We start from the raw sequence: 22,448 nt of genomic DNA on the forward strand, positions 1-22,448 counted from the left end.
TAATACTTTTCAATATTATAGTAAAGGCTGCAGAAATGTATCCAGCTAGACCCAAATGTCTAGCTGTGCAGTTACCATGGTCAAGGGCTGGTCCTTAGTTTTGAGGTCAGAGACATAATTTGATTGTTGATACTAATCTGTTCAGAGGCTGAAGGCGGCTACCGGCATGAGGGTTTATGTGGCCCAAATCAGAAGCCATGTTGGTATATCCTTGTGGGAACCAAGGTCTGAAGAGGATATAGTGAGATGTCAAGTCACTTAACTGAGATGCCACGCTTAACATGAGGGTTTACAGGAAAAAGCTGGGTCATCGAAGATCAAGACAGTGTAGACATTAACTCTAGGGGACAACTGCCTGGATTCAAATCCTGATTCTGCTACTTTCTTTCTTGGGTATAAATGAGCAAAGACTCTTGAGTGAAATCTATAATCTATATACATAAAAACCTAAGCAATCAAATGACCGAACGGAGATCTGGCCAGTCTGACATCCCCTGAGGGGTCCAGGATTGTGAGAGGGCACAGGCCAGACTGAGGGACCCCACAAGTGCATGAGTCTGTGTACTGGGCCTCTACTGTCAAATAATCTTCCCATTTCAAAATCATTAACTTAATCACATCCACAAAGTCCCTTTTGTTATGTACCATAATGTATCCACAGGATACATTACATACATAAACAAGGAAGGAAGGCAGGGAATGCTTCATGGCTTGAGGGTTGCAATTTTAAATAGTATAGTTAGATCTCTCTCTCATAAATAGTATAGTTAGATACCACTTCATTGGGAGGTAACGTTTGAGTAAAGGCCAAAATTGGCAGTCGCCCCACGCAGCCTGCTGTTCAGTCGTCTGGTTGTCCCTCACTAACACCCCTGCCAGCCTGGTTACCCCTAGCAGCCTGCTTGTCAGTGATTTTTTTCATCCCTCTCTAACCCCCCGCCGGCCTGGTTGCCCCATGCAGCCTGCTGTTCAGTCGTTTGGTCATCCCTCACTAACCACCCCCTCCTGGCCTGATTGTAGGCAGCCATCTTGTGAGGGTGTGAGGGTTAATTTGCATATTACCTCTTTATTATATAGGATTATTTGTCAATGTCTAGCACTCCATGGTGTTCTGAGTTCACTGGGCAAATGAAGTTACAGATACTCAGCAATCAGTTTCACTTACCAGAGCAATGATCTATTTGAAGTATTCATGGTTAGAGGATGGGTGATTGGAAAGGTCATCTGAGACCCACTTCGGGGGCCCACTGCAATGACAAATGGCTATGTTCCCTCTTCAAAGGAATGCTGCTGCACACCCTGCCTGGCCCCAGGATGTCTGCATGGCATGTGTAAGCTGCTTGGCAGAAAGAGTGTCCAGTGTTCCCCCAGCAAGGCACAGGCGAGACACTATCCCATGACTGTTGACACACTTCGACACACTTGAAGTTCCTTGTCCCAAACACAAGCAGGGAGCTTCCCATACATGAACTTGCTGTTTACTGCCTTAATTCTGAAACACCTTCCCCTTACTGCTTACACTTCCATTTTTTACAGTTTAGTTTTTTTTTTATTTTTTATTTTGATTCTTGTCTTTAACTTCAGATTTAACATACAGGATCACTTTTCCATCAATGACCCAGGATCTTTCAACAATTATTTTTCTCTACCCTAACTATGCCCATAGTTTACACTAGGGTTCACCTTTGGTATTACACATTCTATGGGTTTTGCACAATTTCACAATACATCATCTGTATACTCCATTGTGTGTTGGCCACCCAAGCCAAGTCTCCTTTTATTTGTTTTAAAAAGACTTTTTTCAATCAGGCAGAAAGTGGTGTTAATTTAATGAAAAGCCTTTTGGTTATATATTAAGAGGATAATTTAATTCCTTTGTTTTATTAATGTGCATTCTTTTATTAACAGATTACCTAATATTCAAGAATCTTTAAAGCCTATGATAAATACTGATTGATCAGAGTAGATGATTTTATAATATGCTACTGAATTTGGTTTGATTGCATTATATTTAGGATTTTTATGTCTCTAGACTCATAAGTGATACTTTATTTTCTTTGCTTTGGAAAATATTTTATGAGCATTTGATTTATGTCTACTGAAAGTTTGGAAGAACTAATAGGTAAAATTATCTGGCCTATGGTTAGTATTTTACAGCAAGAACCCTATGCAATGTTTTGTAAATTAGGGAATTTCTGGGTTAAATAGAATTAAATAATTATTTATTCTAGGATTTTTCATAACTTTAATAGACCTTGTTTCATAACTTTTTTCATTACATTAGTAAAATCTATATTAAAATAATGAATAAAAATTAGGCCAAGAGAATTGTTTTTTTAAAAAAAAAAACACATAAAAACAAGTTACATGAATAAGCCAGGCTAGTGGGAGAGACAGTGGTTTAGAGAAAAGAAAAGAGACCAAAAGGGCATCACAAGTGCTGGGAGAGTAGGAGGAAAGGTGAGCAGAAGGGAGAGGAAGAGTCAGAAGACTCCTGAGATTTTAGATCAAGGTACAGGTTGCTCAGAAGGGCAGATTTGGGACACATTCCAGACAAAGAGCTTAAACTGATGGAGACACTTTTCATACCCTGCTTATAATGTTTTTGTCAGGGTGAGACAGATAGCACAGGGTAAGAAGCTGCGTTTGGAAAAATGAGAACGGAGGAAAGGAAGTTTCAGCCTAAGAATGGAAGAGGAGTAAGAGAAGAGTGTGATCAGAGAAGGGAATTCCAGAGGTGAGACTTTAGAGGGCCAAGATGTGACTTCTGCAAACAGCTGAGTTTGAGCAGCATTAGAAAGTGCTGAGACAAGGCGGTTCTTGGATTTTCTGAGAACCTATCATTTTTCAGGTATGGTTTTCCAGGTTGGGGATATACTGCGTACATGTCTCTGCCCTCATGGAGGGCACACTGTGTTCCCAATATTGGAAGGGAGTGTGGATGTGAAACTCTTCTAGGATAATGCCAGAAATAGCTTGGAGAGCTCTGGCAGCTGTTTTCTCTGCATGGAGCTTCCATCTCTGAGCCATATTATTGCCCCAGATCTTTCCAACTTAAAGGCTGTTACTGGATTTTGCAGACTTACTTTCTGTTCATATATCACTGACTGGAAGTTAACCATGTCTAGATGTAAGAGAGGCTGGTAAAGTAGTGGGCTATTGCTGGCCCAGCCAAAACAGAGTAGGGAGAAGTTTAAATTCTAAAGGAGACAAATGGAGAATGGGTACTGGAGGAAAATAAGCAAAAATAAGCTGTGTCTTCCATCCTCACTCATCTCTTCCAAGCCTTTATTCAAACGTTACCTCCCAATGAAGTGGTATCTAACTATACTATTTAAAATTGCAATCCTCAAGCCCTGAAGCATTCCCAGTCTTCCTTCCTTGTTTACTTTTCTCAAGCATTTATCACCTTCTACTACACTATTTGTTTTACTTTTTTTTTTTTTTTTTTTTTTTTTTTTTTACAAAGTTTAGTGTCTGTCTACTCCCGCCAGAATATAAGCACCACAAAGGCAGAATATTTTGTTGACTGTTGTGTTCATTGCTGTGTCTCTGGCACCTAAAACAATGCTTGGCACATAGTAAGTGCTCAATACATACTTTTTGAATGAAAGAATAAAAGAATAGCACAATGGTAAGCACTCAATTACAGTTGCTATTATCATTACTATTATTTTTTGGAAGAAGGAGCAGTTGACAATGTGAGGATGTGCTTAAAATGATAATTGTTAATAAAACAATCTGGGAAGTCTAGCAGATAATGAAATAAAGGACAAATTGCAAAACAAACATAAACACAAAGAATGAGCTTGTGGAGGCTTGTAGAACTGATCGGCATCAAATTTCCAGTTGGAGAATCAGTGAACAAATTGATTTCCTCCATGTCCCCAACCCTCCATTGGTAGCTACTGATAATTCATAGGGATCACCTCAGGGCCATAGCCATTTTCATAGCAGACTCACCCCTGAGCAAAGTTTATAGAAAAGACAATATTTTTCAAGCGAATATTTTTTTTTTCCCCTTTTGTTTCATGATCACATCGGAGCTGTCTTCCTTCAAGGTACATTTTGACCACTAAGAACAACACAAAACCTTAAAAATTACATCTGGAGAAGTCTCTGGCTCTACTGACTATGCATTGGGATTCTAGTATAGCTCAAACATTTAAAATTTGTGCTTTTGTAATTTTTAGTTATGGCTTCTTAAGACCATTCGAGCTGGTCCTACGTTTTGCTGATAATAACCCTGAATCAAATATTACAATGAGATTTCATAATGTTTCAAGGAAAAAAAATTCTGTCAAAACATTTACAAGATATTTGCAATATTCAAAGGAGATCATGTTTTTAAAATACTATAAGTATAAATGAAAATAAAATTCTGGGTTTTATTTAGTTAAGAGACCTTTATATGTTCTAAATTCATCACATAGATCAACTCATTTAATCCCAACAACCCCAAGGGGTAGAAATAGTTTGTGGAAGGGAAAAATTTAGGGCCCAGAGCTGAGGGTGAATCTGGGATTTCAACTCAAGTGGTTTCACACCACAGACTGTGCCCCCAATATGGGCTATGTGGGAGATAATGGTTAGGATTATCTCTCCTGCTGCACTCACTATTCCCACTAGACCTCCTCCAACCTCACTCCTAGCCGCCTCACAAAAGACCTACCTACCACTTTAACAAGGTTGTTTTTCACCAACCTTAAACCGCCTTAGTCTTTCTACCCTTACCTATCAGCTAACTCGGGGAAGCTTGTTTTGTGCCCTCTCCCCGATGTCTGTACTCACTAGCATATTTGCAGGCAGCTGGAAAACTTGCTACAATCTGATGCCGTGACTTTGAATGGGAGGAAATGGCAACTCCTAAACTAAGGGCTGGCTTGTCCCTTCAGTTCTTCTTTGGCTTTCAAAACTACCCAGTTGTCTGTTGGCAAATTCCTCTGCTTAGCAATTAGCTTCTGTTTAACAAAGATCAATACATTTGCCAATGGTCCCTGTGCTGACTACTGAGTTCCTAACCTCAGAAGGTTTGTTTATAAATGGGTTAACTGATGGCTGGCTTGTTGAGTGTGGCAAAGGGCCAATCTTTTTTCTGTTCTATGTGCAGTAGGGGATGTGGGGCCTCCCATTGGCACCAACAACCATGAAGTCAGAGGCCTGTCCCCCTCCCCCCATCTGAAAAATTGCAGAATGGCAGAGAAAGAAAGCAGGGATATAATTCCATTTCTTAAAAATGATTTTACAACTTACATTCTGTAGCCCATGTTTATAACTTATTTAAATCAATTTCCGTCGAATGGAGACCATTATGTAACAAGTTCAAAAGAGATGAGTGCTCTCTGCTAAAATTTCAAACATAGATGCCCGATATTTAACTAAAGTTTCCACCGAATCATTTCTTGGGGCTTTTGTTTTTGTTGTTGTTTTTGACTATGCAGAACAGTCTTGTATACAAAGATGCATAACTAAGTTTACTGAAGCGAATTTTCCATGGAAACTGTCCAGTGCTCCCCCAATTCACAGGCACTTTATCTGACAGTCTTTCTTCCTCCAGATAATGGCTGGCAGCGACCCACAGCATGGAGGTTATATGCAGCACTTTTGAAAAGGTCTTGAATGGAGCCATTGTTCCCCCGAGATGGTCTGTGTGTTTCTCTGAACAGAGAACAGGGTGTAAAAAAGGCACCTTGTGTGCAACTGTTGGCGAGGTCGGGGAGTGAATGAAAATCTCCAGAAAGTCTGGGCAGTGCTGTTCAGAGGAGCAATGAACCCTCTGGAAGCACTGTTAGCTCAGACATTCCAATGCAGTGAGGCAGCCTCAGGGACATGGCTCCCTTCACTCTCATTTGGAGAGGGAGCGAGGGGGCGAGCAAAGGACATTGATCTGGACCTGCTCTCTTTGCAAAGATTTCGAGAAGGTGCCTTTTCCAGGGAAGGGGTTAGGTTGGTTATCACACTCTGATAACTTTCCTGCCCAAAAGACCTAGATTTGCCTTGAGTAATAACGGTGCAATGACTCATTTGGAGAGTTCAATGTTAACTGCTTATGCATCCACCAGTTTGTAACAATCTACTAATTTCCATGTGTCTAATTTAAAAAAAAAAAAAAACAAGTCCTTGGGGACTCCAGGTGATGGATGATGTTTAATATTACTAGATTCATTAAATGCATTGTAAAAACCATAATATAAAACTGTATATTAAACAAATAGCCTACCTTGTGGACAGTGCAGGGTCAGGGGCTGGAGTATATGACACTCCCTAAGATCTTGAACTCTAAGATCTTGAACTCTTAAGGAACAAAGTTTCCTCAGAGGCTTTGCAGAGACCTTTCTGAAACCAGCGCGGGAGGGAGGAGGAGGTAATGTTGATCTTCATTAAAATCCTAGTGGTAGGAAAACAGCAAAAACAGTTTAAGGACCTAGCTGGCATGTTTTTCTTATACACAGAATTCTTTGGTGCCCTCCTGTGCATTCTTGCTTCCACCACTCCTGTGTTCTAGAGGCTCAAGGGAAGGAAGGTCACTTTTAATGGTGGCCTGAAAGAAAGGGACAAACCTGAGTAGGAGGAAGGTGTGTGGGAGCAGCTGGTGATGCGGCTAAGGACAGGTACAGCGTGGGAGTGGCAGAAACATCCTGCTGGGTGGTCCCTACCAACCAGGACACACTGAGATCCTACTGTCAGAGGGGGTTAGTTTGGAAGGCAGTAAGGGAGCCAAATAAGGTTTCTGTGCAGATTAAAGTTGTAGAAGAGGATGAATAATATGGCTGTGGTGTGAAGGATGATTCAGTCCATAGGAGGGGTTTTGGGCCACAGAAACTGGTCCTGACTGAATGGAGGAGGAGGGGTCAGACCTATGGAAGGGTCATTTGCTATTCGAATAGTTAGAGGGAGGAGGAACAGATTTAGGGGCAAGAATGGGGGACGGCACTTTGATTTTTCTCCAGGTCTCTCTGGCTCTCCTGATTGCCAACTGGGTATAAAAACCACCTCAGCGGCTAGCGAAAGCTCACTGCACAGCCTGTAGTTTCTGGCAGCGGCGATGAGAGAGCACTGGGTTTGGAGTCCACGGACCTGGGTGGCCACTATTATTGGCCGCAAAAGGAATCTCTCCAGAGCCTGGCACCGCACTGGGCACACAGTGGTGCTCAGTACACCACTCAATCCACAGCTATTAAGTGAATGAATGACCGAACGGCTTGGAGACGGCGCTGTCATTTCTTTACTGTAGTGAGGCACCTTTAGTACTTGAACCGCCGCGAGCCTCAGTTTCCCTCGGCACCTAGCAAGATGGCCCCCCCGGAGCCTCAGTTTCCCTCGGCATCTAGCAGGATGGCCCCCTGGGGTAGGCGTGAGACTAAACTCCCGCGGCCTGAGGTGGAGTCCCCGCCCTCGCCACGCCGGGCGACCCGGCAGCGCTCCGCCAGCCCCCTCGGGGCCCGCGCCGGCCTCGGCCTCCGTGGCCCAGGCCCGGTGGGGGTCGCGCAGCCGGAGGCCCGGCGGGGTGGGGGCCGCGGGCCCGCCCCTTGCACTCCCGCTCCTCCGCTTGGCCCGGGGCGAGGGGCGGGTCCGCCCGAGGCCGCTCCCCTGGCCGCCCGGCTGCCCGCAGCGGCGCTCGCGGCCTCTCACCGGGGCGGGCGAGTTCTGGGAAAGCCCGGCCCAGGGCGGGGGCCCCCTGCCGCCCGCGCCGCCGTCTGTCCGGGCAGCGCGCCGATCGGCGGGCGCGGAGCGGGAGCGGGAGCGGGAGCCAGACCGGGCGCGGGCGCGGGCGCGGCGGGCGGGGGCGCACGCGGCGCGGGCCGGCCGGACCCTGCGGGCTCGCGGGCGGGAGCGGCGGCCGCGCGCCCTGGCGCTGCCTCCCGGGCACTTGCCTGGTCCCCGCGCGCTGCTGGCCGCCGCCGCCGCCGCCACCATACACGGTAGCGGGACCCGGTAGCGACACGCGGGCGCTTGGCTGCCCTCGGAGACTCCGGCGGCGGGACAGGCCGGAGAGGAAAGGTGAGGACCGGACCGAGCGCGGTGCCCGGGGCTTGCGGAGGGGACAGGGCTTCCGTCTCTCACCCGGGGGAGGAGGTCGCGGGCGGCCTCCGGGCTCGGCGCTGCGCACCTGGCGGAAGCGTGACAGCCCCTAGCCCCGAGACCCCTGACCCCTGACCCCTGACCCGGGCTCTGAGGCCAGGACCCTGGGAACGCAGGCCGGTCCGCACCCTGGGAGCCGCCTCCTTCTCTCCTTCAGAAGTTTGGTCCCCGCTCCGCGCCGTGCGCGCCGTGGTGGCCGGTTCCGAGGAGGAGGAACGTGTAAGGAATCTTCTTTGCACCGGTGTTTCTGGGAACGTGCTCCAGAGGCTGTTCCTGGAGGGACGGATCCGCAGCACGTCCTAGGACACACACTATTGGACGTGAGCTCACTTTTACGGGTGGCTACGAGGATGGTTAAGTCTTTTTATTTTCCCCCCTCTAGTCCTTTAATAACTTAGAGCTAGACGTCCTCCTCCGAGGTGGCTAATGGCAAAGGCACAGTGTCAACCTGCGGGGAGCTTGTGAACCCCTTGCCTGGTGTGTGTAAGACAGGAGACACTTGATTCAACGGATGCAACCAATTATTCAGTGTAAGAGAGATTCATCATGTCAAGATGAACCAGTCATTTAAAATTAGGGAGCTCCCCGCATAGATGTTAAGGAGCATTCATCGGAAAAATTTCTTTTGCATTCGGTGCGGTGCGTACTTTAACTGCCTTTCCAAGATTTGCCCGCTGGCCATTTAGATCCCTTCAGGATTAGTGTGTTTTCTTCGGGTTCGGGTGGGGCTACTGCCACAGCTGAGGCCCAGAATGCTGGACCCCACCTAGGAGGATTTTTGAGAGCCTGTCTTGAGGGGCGGGGGGTGTGCAGGGGACTCTATAGACACCTGTACAAGGGCCCGGTTGTCATTGGGGGGGGGGGGGGAAAGGGAGGTGGGTGTCAGTGCAGCCATGTCTTGGCAAATACTTTTAGAAGAATACCCGATGATGTTGTCATCTAGAATATCTTTTCCTTTTTCCCAAATGCCCTTCCTGCCCCATTTCACCAGCCTTCAAACCGAGTTATTGCTGCGGTGATGCCTTCCCTCATACCTCAGCCCGGAATAGCCAGCCTTCCCCTGCTCTGACTCGTGCAGCATTTTACCTTCCCAGCCATTCTCCTCTCTGCCTTCTTTGAGAGTTATGTAGACGTCTCATTTTTCCCCTACTGGAGGCCATTAACGGTGGCTTTCTTGGCTTAAGGCTTGCACCTAGAAGGCCCTCTAGAAATAATCATGGGCTGGTATGAAATGTTAAGACTTCGGTTCTTAAACACAAATCTCTACTTTGGAGAAGGAGATAATATAATCAAAGGGGTTGAGAGAAAAGCATAATATTTACCCTTCTCATTGTCCTCCACCTACAGTCCCACCGGGGGAAAAAAATTTCCATATACCCAGCAGCCATGCATAATAATAATCTTTGGCCCATGCCTTGGGACCAAGTAAGAGGTGAGCTTGAGCAGGAGGGATGTTCTTCCAATCTTTCTAGTAACATTAGCTCCTTGGATGCGCTCCAGGCTTGACCTGTGTCATTAAAAATTCTGTGCTCCGGTGGGTTGCGGTGAAGCTAGATTCCAATGAAGGCGGTTGGTTTTCTTTTCCTGTTTGCAACTGTTGTTAATGACAGCCTTCTCTGACTTTTGGCTGTACACTTCAAAAAATTCATTTGATGTGCCATTTGTTACCTACAGAGGAACATTGGAAAGAATTGTGCACGATGTTTTCTAGAGGGGAGAGGAGGGAGCTTTTCTCATACCTGGGCAAGAAGCTGATTTTGCACAGAGCGAGGCTGCTCTGCACGTGTGTATGTTGGCAATCTTTGCCTTCCAAGCACCTGGCTGGTAAGCAGCCGATGTAGGACAACTGGGGGGCTTTAGTTGGGGGGCTCTTTTTCTCTTCCCCAGGGAAGGGGGGTTCCAGGGAAGCACAACAATTTAGAGCTTCTAGGTTTTAGAAGGGGAAGCAGGGGAAAAGCCTGCTTTTGAATTTGAGTGTGAGTTTGTTTGGTCAAGTTGCTTTCCTTCTGATATTTGGTTAAGATCCCAGTGTTGAGCAAGTGGGAATTTGGTTGAGGAGAGGGAAGACAAGTGATTGGGGGCATGCTACCCCTGTAGAAGGGCTGGGAGGTCTTGATGGGGGCTTAGGGAAGCAGATAGCCCAGTTATATGCTTCCTAGAGGAGTGTTGGAGATATTGGGGGGGGGGGGGGTGTAAAGAAAGAAGATACTCATTGCTATGGGCCAGCCTTGGGGCCTAGAAAGGAAAATTCTTCAGCATCAAGTGGTCTTCTCTGCTCCCGGGGTGCAGATTTCAGGCTTAAACACTTTAATTTATCTGTGTTGTGGCTTCAATAAGTTTACGTGGGCCACATTGGACTCCCACCCTCCCTAGCTTTGCTGTCCAATATGGTAGTCACAGGCCCATAGCCCTTAACATTTAAATTTAAGATTTTTTTTTCTCACCTGGTGAGAACTATTTATACATTTTTATTTCAGAAATGGATGTATATGTTTGCTGTGGATGCCATCTAGAGTGTTTTCTAACAAATGGCCTGTGTACTGTCTTACTGTTACAAAAGCCAAAAAACAAACAAACAAACCAAAGAACTACGTACGATTTTTGACAAGGAGGTATGGAGATGGGAAAGCTGAGGGACTAAAAGGTTAAGTACCTTGCATGAAGTCACAGCAAGCAAGTGTCAGAGCCAGAATTGAGTCAGAACAGGCTGGCTCCAGAGTTCATCTCCTTAACCACTGATTAGAAAGTCTCAGAGAGAGCTATGGCTGAATTGTTTAGCAGCTGAGGTTTTGAAATGCTATGGATAGCTAGACCACTATAAATAGGAATGCTTAGCAATTGTTCAGCTCGCCCCTTTCCACTTATGCCAATCACAGTTAGTTTTGAGCCATTCGCTGTATAAGAACTGGTAGGTAAGAGGCTACCAGTTCTTATACATTGGGCATTGGTAAAACCACGGGCCCTTGTTATAAAAGTCGTAGCACACAGGGGATTTGTATCCTCATAACTGTTGTGGGGTAGAAAGCAGGGGATGGTTTGGTTATGGGTAGGGCCATTCTGGTGGCTCACCGGGGTTCTGAGACTTCCTGGAATGGTTTCGGAGGAACTGGATCAACCCTACTCAATTGTAAGTCTCTCTAGGAGAAACGGTCCATTCCTCTTTTCTTTGGGGAGATTGACTGGAACTGTGGGGCTGGGCTGGGTCAGCAATGGACTCTTCATTTTCCCTCCCCAAGTAGTGGCAGGCCTACGTGATCCCTTCAATGCTTTTTGGTCCAAACCTACATTTGAAGCAACTATTGAAACCCCAAGGTTTCTCCTTTGAATATAAGAAAGTGTTCTGAATGCTCAGCCATCCGTGTGGACCTTTTAGCATGGGCTCTGCAAGACTTTCATCACTCTATTCAGGGAGCATGTGTACCTCTTGTGGCCCAGTCTCCAAGGCCACTAGCGGTCATGACACCCCCCGTTACAATGGCTTAAGATATAGGAACAAGGCATTCTATTGGTCACATACAGATTCTAGAATCAAATTTACCTGGGTTTGCCACTTACTAGCTGCTCAATCTTAGGCAAGCAATTAACCTTTCTAAAAAATAGTAATTTTAGGTGGTTATAATGAGACCCAAGTAAGATAATTCACCTATAGCATTTTGCCTAGTGCCCCAAAAGTTAGCTCCTAAATATTGTTGGTTTTTCCCTCTGGGCCTACCTAAATGTTGTCAGTCTTGTAACTTTAGGCTTTGGAGAGGCAAGCATGGTAGACAGAATAATGCCAGTGACCTCCCAAAGGTGTCCAAATCTTAATTCCCCGAAACCTGTAAATATCCTACTTTATGCGACAAAAAGGACTTGCAGATATGATTTAAACTACTTTGAGATGAGGAGATTACCCTGGATTATCTGAGTGGGCCCATTCTATTCAAGAGGTTCCTTATAAAAGGGAGGCAAGAGGCCTGGCTGGCATGGCTCAGTGGTTGAATGTCGACCTATGAACCAGAAGTCACGGTTGGATTCCTGGTCAGGGCACATGCCTGGGTTGTGCTCTTGATCCCCACAGGGATGGGGGAGCATGCAGGAGGCAGCCGATCCATGATTCTCTCCCATAATTGATGTTTCTATCTCTCCCTCTCCCTTTCTCATATATATATATATATATATATATATATATATATATATATATATGTGTGTGTGTGTGTGTGTGTGTGTGTGTGTGATATATACATAATATATATGTATATATTAGTGTACATACTAGTGTGTGTATATATATGTATGTATGTATACACACACACACACACACATATATATATATATATATATATATATATATATATAAGTAACAACAAAAAGGGAGGCAAGAGGATCAGAGTCCCTAATAGGAGGTAGGTGTAATGAATGTGAGGAAGGGGTCAAGAGCCAAGGAATATGGGCTACTTCTAGAAGCTGGAAAAGGCAAGAAAACAAATTCTTCCTTAGAGCTCCCAGAAGGAATGCAGCCCTGCCAACCCATTTTAGACTTCTGACCTCCAGAACTGTAAGATAAGTTTGTATGGTTTAGGCCACTGAGCTTGTGGCAGTTTGTTACAGCAGCAAGAGGAAGCTAATACAGTGTGGAAGAGAAAAAAGAAAATGATCAGCAAAAAAGAAAATGAAAACTAGCATAATAAGAGAACAATAATAGGCAGCATTTTGTGTGGACTTTGCTAGGTACTCTTCTAAGAACTCTATGTGTGTTAACCTGTCATCCTCACATATCACAGAAGAGGAAACTGAGGCGCCAACAGGTTAAGTAACTTGTCCCAGGTTGCACAGCTAGTACATACAGGGTAGAGTTGGGATGTGAATCCCAGCCGTTTGGCACTCTTCACTGTTTCCCACACTCCTTGCAATGGCAGGCATTTCTGTCTGTTAAATCTGACAGTATCAGATGCCGAATGGTATGTTACTCTATGTAAGGAAAAAGCAGTATTTGTATCCGCAAGAAGGAAGGTGATATCCTCCCTCCACGTCCCCGTTCCCCCACCCCCCCAAAAAAACCCTGGTTATTGAAGTACTTGGTAAGCTTTTGCTATTTCTATTTCATATAATGTGTGTGGACAGCCTGAAGCCGAGGACGCTGGCTCCGGGAACAGCAGTTCTGTGCTGGCCTCCCGCTCACTCTCCCACCTCTGTTCCTACAACAGCCTCCCTCCCTCACCACAGACCGCTGGCCCCGGTGCCCTGTTGGCTCTGCTTCCCACCTCTGCCTGTTTATTGGATTTGCCTCATTCCTGACTCTCTGCTCCAACCCTGAATTCCACCTCCTCGGGCCCCTCATATACTCAAACTTGAGATGGTTCATGTTAGGGTCCAGATTGTGAGGCACCTCTAATTACTGTTGGGTGGGGGCGGGGGGAGGGAGGTTCTTTTTGCCTTTTTCCTTTGGTTTAGCTGGCTGTTAGTTTTCTAGTTGTTTTTCTTTTGTTTCTCAAACGCATAATTCCGAGAGATAGTGATTTGGATGAGGGGGTTTTCAAATTGTTTTTCCAGGAGGGTTTGAGGCCTCTACTGCATGGGGGAGTAGGTGGGAGATGGGGCTCTCAGCCCTTCACCCTGCTTCTACTGAGCAGTCCTGCTCTTACTCATTTTTACATATTTAAGTTCTGCCTTAGATTTACATGAACCAGGTTCTAATGCTAGAGAGACAAAAAACAGGAGTTTGAAAAGAACTAAACTTAAGTCAAGGCACTGTCTGTATGACAACTATAGCCCAAAGACTTGGATGTGCAAGAAATATAACTGGCCCAGCTGGTGTGGCTCAGTGGTTGAGCGTCGACCTATGAAGCAGCAGGTCATGGTTTGATTCCTGGTCAGGGCACATGTACAGGTTTTGGACTCAATCAGGCACATGCCTGTGTTATAGGCTCAATATTCAGTATGGGGTGTGCAGGAGGCAGCCAATCAGTGATTCTGTCATCATTGATGATTCTCTCTCTCTTTCTCTCCCTCTCCCTTCCTCTCTGAAATCAATAAAAACATATTTAAAAAAAGAAATATAACTGTATTTTCTATAATTGCATTTCATAAATTTGAGATCTGGAGCCCAGTTGCTTAAATTTGTTTACATCCTGGCGCCACTATTTATATACACTCTGTGTGACCTTGTGCAAAATGCTTGGCCTGTTGGGCCTAAACTTCCTCATCTACCTAACAACAGGGGTAATAGTAGTACCTACTTAATAAATGAGATAATTCATGTAAAGGGCTTAGAACAGTGATACACCATAAGAATTCAGCAAACAGTAGCTCTTATGACCATTTTTATTACCGAATCTCCCAACGAAATGGCAGAAGAAGAATCTAGCGTCTTCTCTTCACAGGGCTCTGCTCTTCGGTGCTGAAGCTGGGGGTCTGACTTCCATTACTCCTCTCTTTGCCTGGTGCCACTGAAATGCCCGTTGTCCCTGCCCACAGGTGACTTCAAGGTACATCAGCCTTTACCTAGAAGGCCTCCCTGAGGTCTCACCGCCTTCTGCCAGGATGCCTGCCAGCTGATAGGGGCTGGATGGAGGAGCTGAGTGAAACGCCAGTCTTCTCTCTGTTCCTTCTCTAAGACATTTGGTCTGGAATTCAAACTTAAAGCTTTTGAATCCTTCCCCCTCTATCGTTACCGTTTAAGAAAAGAACACAAAACAAAACATAAACAGGGTTGTTGGTCAAACTGTGCCATTATCTACTTAGTGGCGGTATTGCTGCTGCCGGCTCTGTGGTGTTATTTGCTGTGTAGTGGCCCCCATGAAATGTGCTCCATTTATAAAAAATACTGGAAGATCTTCAGAGAGGCTTGTTGTGTACACACAAATCCAGCGCTATAACAATCCTGGTGAGCATTTATGCATTTCTATGGCTTTGTAGGAATAGATACATTATACTAACAAAACAAAAAAAAGATAGGGCTGCTGTATTTATTCAGAATTAAGGAAGAGGCAGAAGCAAAGAGAGACTCTGTTTTGATAACTTCATTTTAGGTTTGAACTATACAATATCACTGACTATGGAAAATCCAGGGAATGGAAAAAAAATCATTGGAAAAAACACATGTGACTAAGTACATACTACACATCTGGGAGTAAAATATCATATAACACAGTTTAATTTGGATATCACTGGAGTTGATTCAAGTTACTGTCATTTCTAAAGGAAGTTTCAATTCATTTGTTATTATTAATAACACAAACTCAGATATCATTGATGAACATATTTTCATCTATAAAATGTTTGCCTGGAAGAACTGAAGCATTCTATAATAGCCTGTTTTGTCAATCTCAGAGAGGTGGATAAAATTCACAAAAGTTAAGTATCTTGGCAAGAAATTGTATTCCTTTTTTTTTTTTCCTTCCCAAAGGCAGAATGCATTTGGATGTCAAGGCAGAGCATGAGACTCACTTGGTCTGCAGTTTTGTTAACTGCTGGGGTCTGAACCATTCAGATTCACGTCTCTGCTACGGCATGCTAATTAGTTTCTAACTTCATGGGTTTACTGTGCCTGAGGTTTTTTTTTATTATTCTTATTATGCCTCTGGCATGGTTTAAAAAATGCAAAGTGGGAGGGATTGGTAAAGTTTAAGACAGTTGTGGAAGAAATATGCCCAATTAAATAAATGTAACGGAGGAAGGCCAGAACTTCTTGGGCTGTATGCAAAGAAGCTATATAAATTTGCAAGAACTCTAGCAAGTGACTTTCCTGAGTCATCCATGCCACATAGTAGCCAGACAGCCTTGCAGGTTCTCCCTTGACATTGCCAGGATCTCAGTTTTAGATTGCCCCGTGCTGACTGAGAATGGGCCAGATCTCACCGCCAAGTCATGGGATGGCTGTCAACAGGTGAAGTGTGTTCCTGACTCAAGCAGGCAACCCCCGATCTTATTAGTTACAGAGGATCAGAGAGCGTGATTATTTCTAGCCATCTGCGTATTTCTAATGAATTAACACTGTCTGAACAGCCAGGTATAAAATACGTCGCTATTTAAGAGATATTAGTTTAAAGGAAAAAAGAATCTTTAATTCCAAAATAATTTTAACAACTAAAATTCTATCCCTTCATTATTAATGCAGGCACACATCTGTTTATTACTTTTTTATTGTATGCTACGACATCCAGTAATGAAGTTGAGGGCTAGAAAGAAGGGAGGGGATCCGAATTTGCCTCTCTTCATTATAAAGTTAAAGGAACTGGTCTTCTGAGAAACTCAGTGTTTTGACCAAAGCTACCTAGCTGGGGAGTGGCAGAATTGGAACTTTTGTTTGCTTCAAACAAAATTGAGATCATACTATAGGTACATAATACACAATTATGAATCTTGAATTATTTACTTAACAGTCCTCATTAAAATGTTCCCATGCCAGTAACTTTCTCAACCTTGATTTTAGTGGCTGGTTCTTATCTAATTGAGGGCTTATGATTTCTTCTATTTTGGGGCGCTTAGTTGTTTATTTCCCGATGTTTTTCTATTTAAATAACTCTCCATAGTCCAAATCTCGAATTCTCCTTTAGCACAGAGTCCTAGAAGTGGAATTACTAGGTTTTTTTTTTTAAAGGCTCCCAAAACACACTACCAAAACACTCTCCAAAAAGTTTATACCAATTTGCACTTCTACTAATGTACTACAGCAGCCTTCCCACCAGTTTTGTGTGATATCTCTCATTTTTGTTATTCATTTTTGCCAGTTTTATAAGAAAAATTTGGTATTTCATAGTTTAACTGCATTTGATTACTAGAAATGAAAAGAGTTAATATATATATATATATATATTGTATATGTATTAAGTGCTTTCTCTCAGTTAATTATTTAGATGTGTTCTTTGTCAATTTGTCTTCTTTTAGTGATTTCTTGAATGGATTAAGACTGTAACATACCTTTATCATGTATTTTTGCAAGCCTTTCCCTATCTTTGTCTTTGGATACTGTTTTTCTCAACTAGCATTTTTTTCTGATTACAAAGTAATATAAGTTGTGTAATTGGGAAACAGAAAAGCACAATAAAGAAAAAGTTCAAAGTCACCCACAATTCTATCATCTATAGTAATTACTAACATTTGGTTCATGGCTTTCTCGAGTTTTTATTTGTTTGTGTTTTCCCAAATTGAGATCATGTTTGTATGTTTTATAACTTGCTTCTTCAGCTAACTTTGTTAAATATAATTAAGTAAATTGTATTTATTCTCACAATAAAACAAAAATATGGTAATGAAATATAATATTTTTGAAATGCTTATCACATTTTTTTTTCATTAATTCTCACCCGAGGATATTTTCTCCACTGATATTTTTAAAGGGAGTGAAAGTGTGTGGGGAAAGAGAAACATCAATGTGGGAGAGACACATTGATTTGTTGCCTCCAATACCCGCCTTGACCATAGCCAGGGATTGAACCTGAAACCCAGATATTTGCCTTTGACTAAGAATTGAACACAAGACTCTTCCTTGCGAGGTTGGGGGTGGGACATAATGCTCTAATAACTGAGAAATACCAGCCAGGCCTGTCATGTTTTTTAATGTACAGAAAAACTTAATTTCCATGGCCTTTAAACTTGTAGTCTTTAATTTTTTCCCGCGATTAACTTTATTTTTTAGCTTTTTAGAGTTTCAGTTACATTAAGCTTTTCCTTTGTAATCAGCTTTTGTGCACGAGTTTAAGACCTAACTTGTTTTTTAAATACTTAATCTTTGTTAATAATATATTTATTTCCCCATATGTATATTCATTTCCTTATATGATTTCCTTAAATGATATATTCATTGGATAATCCTAGACGATCTCTAACCTCATTTTGTATATTTTAAAGTCAGTTTTAGGTCCAAGATACCAATCTGTAAATTCTTGAATGATTATCACACTGTTTTAGTTGTGTTAACCCTATAATACATATTAATATCACATAAAGCAAGTTATCTCCATTATAACTATTCTAATATTTTTTACCAGAGGCCCTATGCACAAGATTCATGCAGGAGTAGGCCTGTCCCAGCTTCATCTGGAAGGTCATCTGGAAGGATGTCCAGACAATTGTTCCACTGTTCGCCTGTTAGGCCGATTCGCATATTATGCTTTCCTTATTATAGATTTTTCCTTGCTTATTTTTGCAAGTTGAATTTTGAAACATTTTTTTTAAAATGTCAAAATTCCATTGTAATTCTGATTGGGCTTATAATGAATCTGTGTAATAATTCAGGAAAAATTATGTGTACAGAATTTAGTCTTTTCATACTGGTATATTTCTTAATTTACTCAACTGTTTTTATATCTTTCAGTTAAGTTTTGTGGTAGTACTCACATTAATCATATAGTTCTTACTCATTTAAACAAATGTTTTATTTCTAATTTAATCCACTTAATGTTTTAGCTGATACTCCTAAGCTTTCTAGGTAGAGAATTGTATTGTCCACAAATAATGACTACTTTGCTTTTAAATAAGAAATTCCTGGACATTTATAACAAAGAATGAGGATAATATATCTCTTAAATTTATTCCTAAATTTAATAGACATGCTTTCCATATTTAGTAGTAAGTATGACACTGGCTAAACATAGTTTAAATAACTTTGAAGAAGTAGTTTTATATTCATAGATTTTTTTAAAAATTAAAGGGAGTTGAATTTTATCAAATGCTAACAAAGTAATATTTGAGATGATATATGCTTTTTTCACATTTAACCTATCATTAAAGCATGTTTGCAATCTTGCTGTGGCAGTTTATTAAGTTATATCCTTAAATTAGAGATTAATCTAGAGCTCATTTAGATTTCACTTTGGATTTTTTTTAAAAATTGCTTTATTTTAGTTGGGATCCTCAAAAGCTTGTATTAAAATGAGCTTGCTGCTCCTTACTATGCATTGATTGAATTGCAGGAAACCCCTTGCACTTTCTTTCTTTTAAAGATATTTTTATTGATTTCAGAGAGGAAGGCAGAGGGAGAGAGAGAGATAAGAAACATTAATGATGAGAGGGAATCATTGATCGGCCGCCTCCTGCACGCCCCCACTACTGGGGATTGAGCCCACAATCCCATGTGCCCTTAACCAGAATCGACCTGGAACCCTTCAGTCTGCAGGCTGACACTGCATCCATTGAGCCAAACCAGCTAGGGCCTCTTGCACTTTCTTGAGAGTGACAGGGGCAGCTTCAGATTAATGAGGAGCTGGGGACACTGTTTCTGTGGAGAGAGTAAGGAGAATCAAGTGCCCACCATAGATTGGTTACTTGGAGATGTGCTCTTGGAAGAAGTTTTAGTATTAATCCAGGGTAGCCTCTAAGTTTATTCTTCCTGTGAGATGAAAATGGAATGCCTTTTTCCCCCCTCTTAAGTTAGGATACTCTCATATTTTGTGTTCTCATAAGGTAGGATTGGAACTCTGTTAGAGAGATTGGCACCATCCTTGAGGATTCCTGACACCTCATGTGGGAAGTGATGGGAAGTTAAATGGAGCAGCAAAACCAAAAGCTTGGGCTACATCCTTACCTTAGAACCTAATAGTAGTCAAATTCAGTGTCAAGTCTTAGTTTAGAATGAAAGGTTAAATCAAAATTATTTGAAAGGCATTTGGAAGGGAAGAGAGAAAGCAGTTAAAAGATTTAAAAATATTAAATGGCAAATACTTTAGGTTTTCATTTAACCAGAATCTATCGGACTGAGAAACTGACTCAAAGATTTAGCTACTATGTGGGTGGGTATCTGGATAATTTGAGAAGAATCTGAGCCTAAGTTTTAGGGAGGTTGTTGGTTGTTCTTCAGACTCTTGCTACTTACATGTTGTCCCTCATTCTGTTTTCCTGTGTTTCCCCCCCCGCTACAATTATGTTTCCTCCCCCCCCAATCTTTTCTCATCTATTCAGTATGCAGACATTCAGCAGTCATTTTGAGTGACTCCTGTACGTCAGACACTGTGCTGGCTGATGGCGGTCCCTATAGCTACTGCTTACCTGAGTTTACCTGAGCTAGATGATAATTCAGGTGAGAACCTAGTAATTTCTGTAATTTGTGAAACAAGACGTTATTCACTCTCCCCCTTTCTTAGTATTTCATATGGAAGGGTAGTATCAAACATCATGAGTGAGGATCATTTGTAAATTGTAGAATTGAACAACATTACGTTGAAGGGGTTTAGTTAAAACTCTGTGACTTGACTCACGGGAAAGAGGCTTCTATTGCAGCTACTTGGTGTTTTTGCTAGTAAAACATTTTATCCTTTCTGAAGATCATTTCTTTTCAACTTGAATTCTGGAAACAAGGGCTGCTGGGACTGAAGGCAGTGCATTCCAGAGAATGGAGTAGAATGCACAAGGAGAGGCAGCGAATGCTCACCTTGTGACTGGCTCTATTCATTGCAGAGGCTCAGGGAGAAACTTGGGAGAACGCCCAGAACATTGGTTGCTGTTGTATTGAGGAAGGCACTCAGGTTCATTTGGACTAAATAGTTCACACAAATGCTCCGCTACTGACTTACTGCTTTATTACACTCTTTGAAATTGAGTATTATTGTTGGTTCTGTAGAGAGAATGTTAACTGCATTTCTAATTTTATACCCAGGATTTGTCATTCAAGATCTTTCAGTCCATTTAGGGACAGGGCACAAATACCTGAGATTTTCTTTTCTTCTTCATTTTTATTCAGAAAGATTTCTCCTAAGTTTTTAATATGCTCTCTTTCTATATGTTTTTCATCATTACTTATTCCCCCTATATCCTCTTCCACTGTCACCCATCCCTGCCCTTGTGGTCGCCACACTGTTGTCCATGTCCATGAGTTCTTCCTCTTTTCTGCTGAATCCCTCCACTCCTCCAAGCTTCCCACCCCCTCAAACTTTCAGCCTGCTCTGTATTTATGAGTCTGTCTCTATTTTGCTTGTTAGTTCAGTTTGCACATTAGATTCCACATATGAGTGAAAGCATACGGTACTTGTCTTTCTCTGGCTGGCTTATTTCATTTAGCGTAATGCTCTCTAAGTCCATCCATACTGTCGGAAAAGGTAAAATTTTCTTTGCCTTTTTTTAAAAAAAAGAAAATGATTGAATAGTATCCCATTGTGTAAATGTACCAATGCTTTTTTATTCACTCACCTAGTGATGGACACTTGTGCTGCTTACAAATCTTGGCTATTATAAATAGCACTGTAATGAACACAGGAGTGTTTATAGTCTTTCAAATTAGCATTTCGGGTTTCTTTAGATAATTCCCAGAAACAGAATTGCTGGGTCATAAGGTAATTCCTTCCCCCCCCACCCACCATAGGTAAGTTACGTTTTATTTATTTTTTTAAAATAAATCTTTATTGCTCAGATTATTACAATTGTTTCTCCTTCCCCTCTCCCCCATTGCTCCCTTCCACCAGGTTCCTGCCCCACCCTCTGCCCTTACCTCCCATTGTCCTCATCCATAGGTTATACGATTTTAATCCAGTCTCTTTCTGCACCCCCACACCCCTTTCCCCCTGATAATTATCAATCCACTCCCTTTCTTTGCCCCTGATTCTATTATATTCACCAATTTATTCTGGTCTTCAGATTATTTATTTATTTATTTATTTATTTATTTATTTATTTATTTTTACCAATGCAAGGGTAATTCCATTTTTAATTTTTTGAGGTAACTATATTGCTTTCTACTGATTCTGCACCAATCTGCATTGCCACCAACAGTGCATGAGGGTCTCCCTTTCTCTACATCCTCACCAACACTTGTTGGTTAATTTACTGAAGATAGCCATTCTGACAGGGGTGAGGCAACATCTCATTGTGGTTTTAATTTGCATTTCTCAGATGATTAGTGACATTGAGCATCTTTTCTAATGTCTATGGCCATCTGTATGTCCTCTTTGGAGAAATGTCTATTTAGGTCCTTTGCCCATTTCTTAATTGGACTGTTTTAGAAGTTCTCTATAAATTTTGGATCTTAAGCCCTTACTGGGTGTATGAGCGATATGTTTTCCCATTCAAAAACATACAAATACTTGAGATTTCCACTGTCCTTAACCAAAAAACATCTGAGTCCTGGGCTTGCTGTTACATGGCTTGAATCCAGGAGAGGGAGCTCTGGGTTGGAGTTTTATGGTGCAGACCAATGGCTTGACTAAGACCCGGTGAGGCTTGGTGAAAAGGACGGGAAGGTGTTTCTGCCTGGGAAGAGGTGAAATAATCCTTAGAAGTCTTGTTCACAGGAGAGCATTAGTTGGCCAGACAGGCAGGGTCTCCTTTGAGGCCCTCTGTTTCTTTGTTCACCCCACATATATGTTGAGTTTTTTAGAGTTTTAATATGTATCTCCATTGAGTTGAGTTAACTTTTACATAAATGATTCCAGACCTTTCTGCCACCTACTCCTTGC

General features: G+C 42.5%; 1 protein-coding gene across 3 annotated transcripts in view; it reads left to right on the forward strand.

The window, feature by feature from the left end:
* Positions 1-7,505: 7,505 nt before the first annotated feature.
* The window catches only part of PLCE1 (phospholipase C epsilon 1), a 268,999-nt gene continuing 254,056 nt past the window's right edge, over positions 7,506-22,448 (forward strand). For all 3 annotated transcript variants that reach the window (XM_084903476.1, XM_084903478.1, XM_084903477.1), the window contains exon 1: positions 7,506-8,001. The gene's annotated coding sequence lies outside the window, so the exon portion shown is untranslated. The remainder of the gene's footprint in view (positions 8,002-22,448) is intronic.

This window comes from Pipistrellus hanaki (assembly GCF_964339955.1).
Source record: "Pipistrellus hanaki genome assembly, chromosome: 14".
Classification (NCBI taxonomy): Eukaryota; Metazoa; Chordata; class Mammalia; order Chiroptera; family Vespertilionidae; genus Pipistrellus; species Pipistrellus hanaki.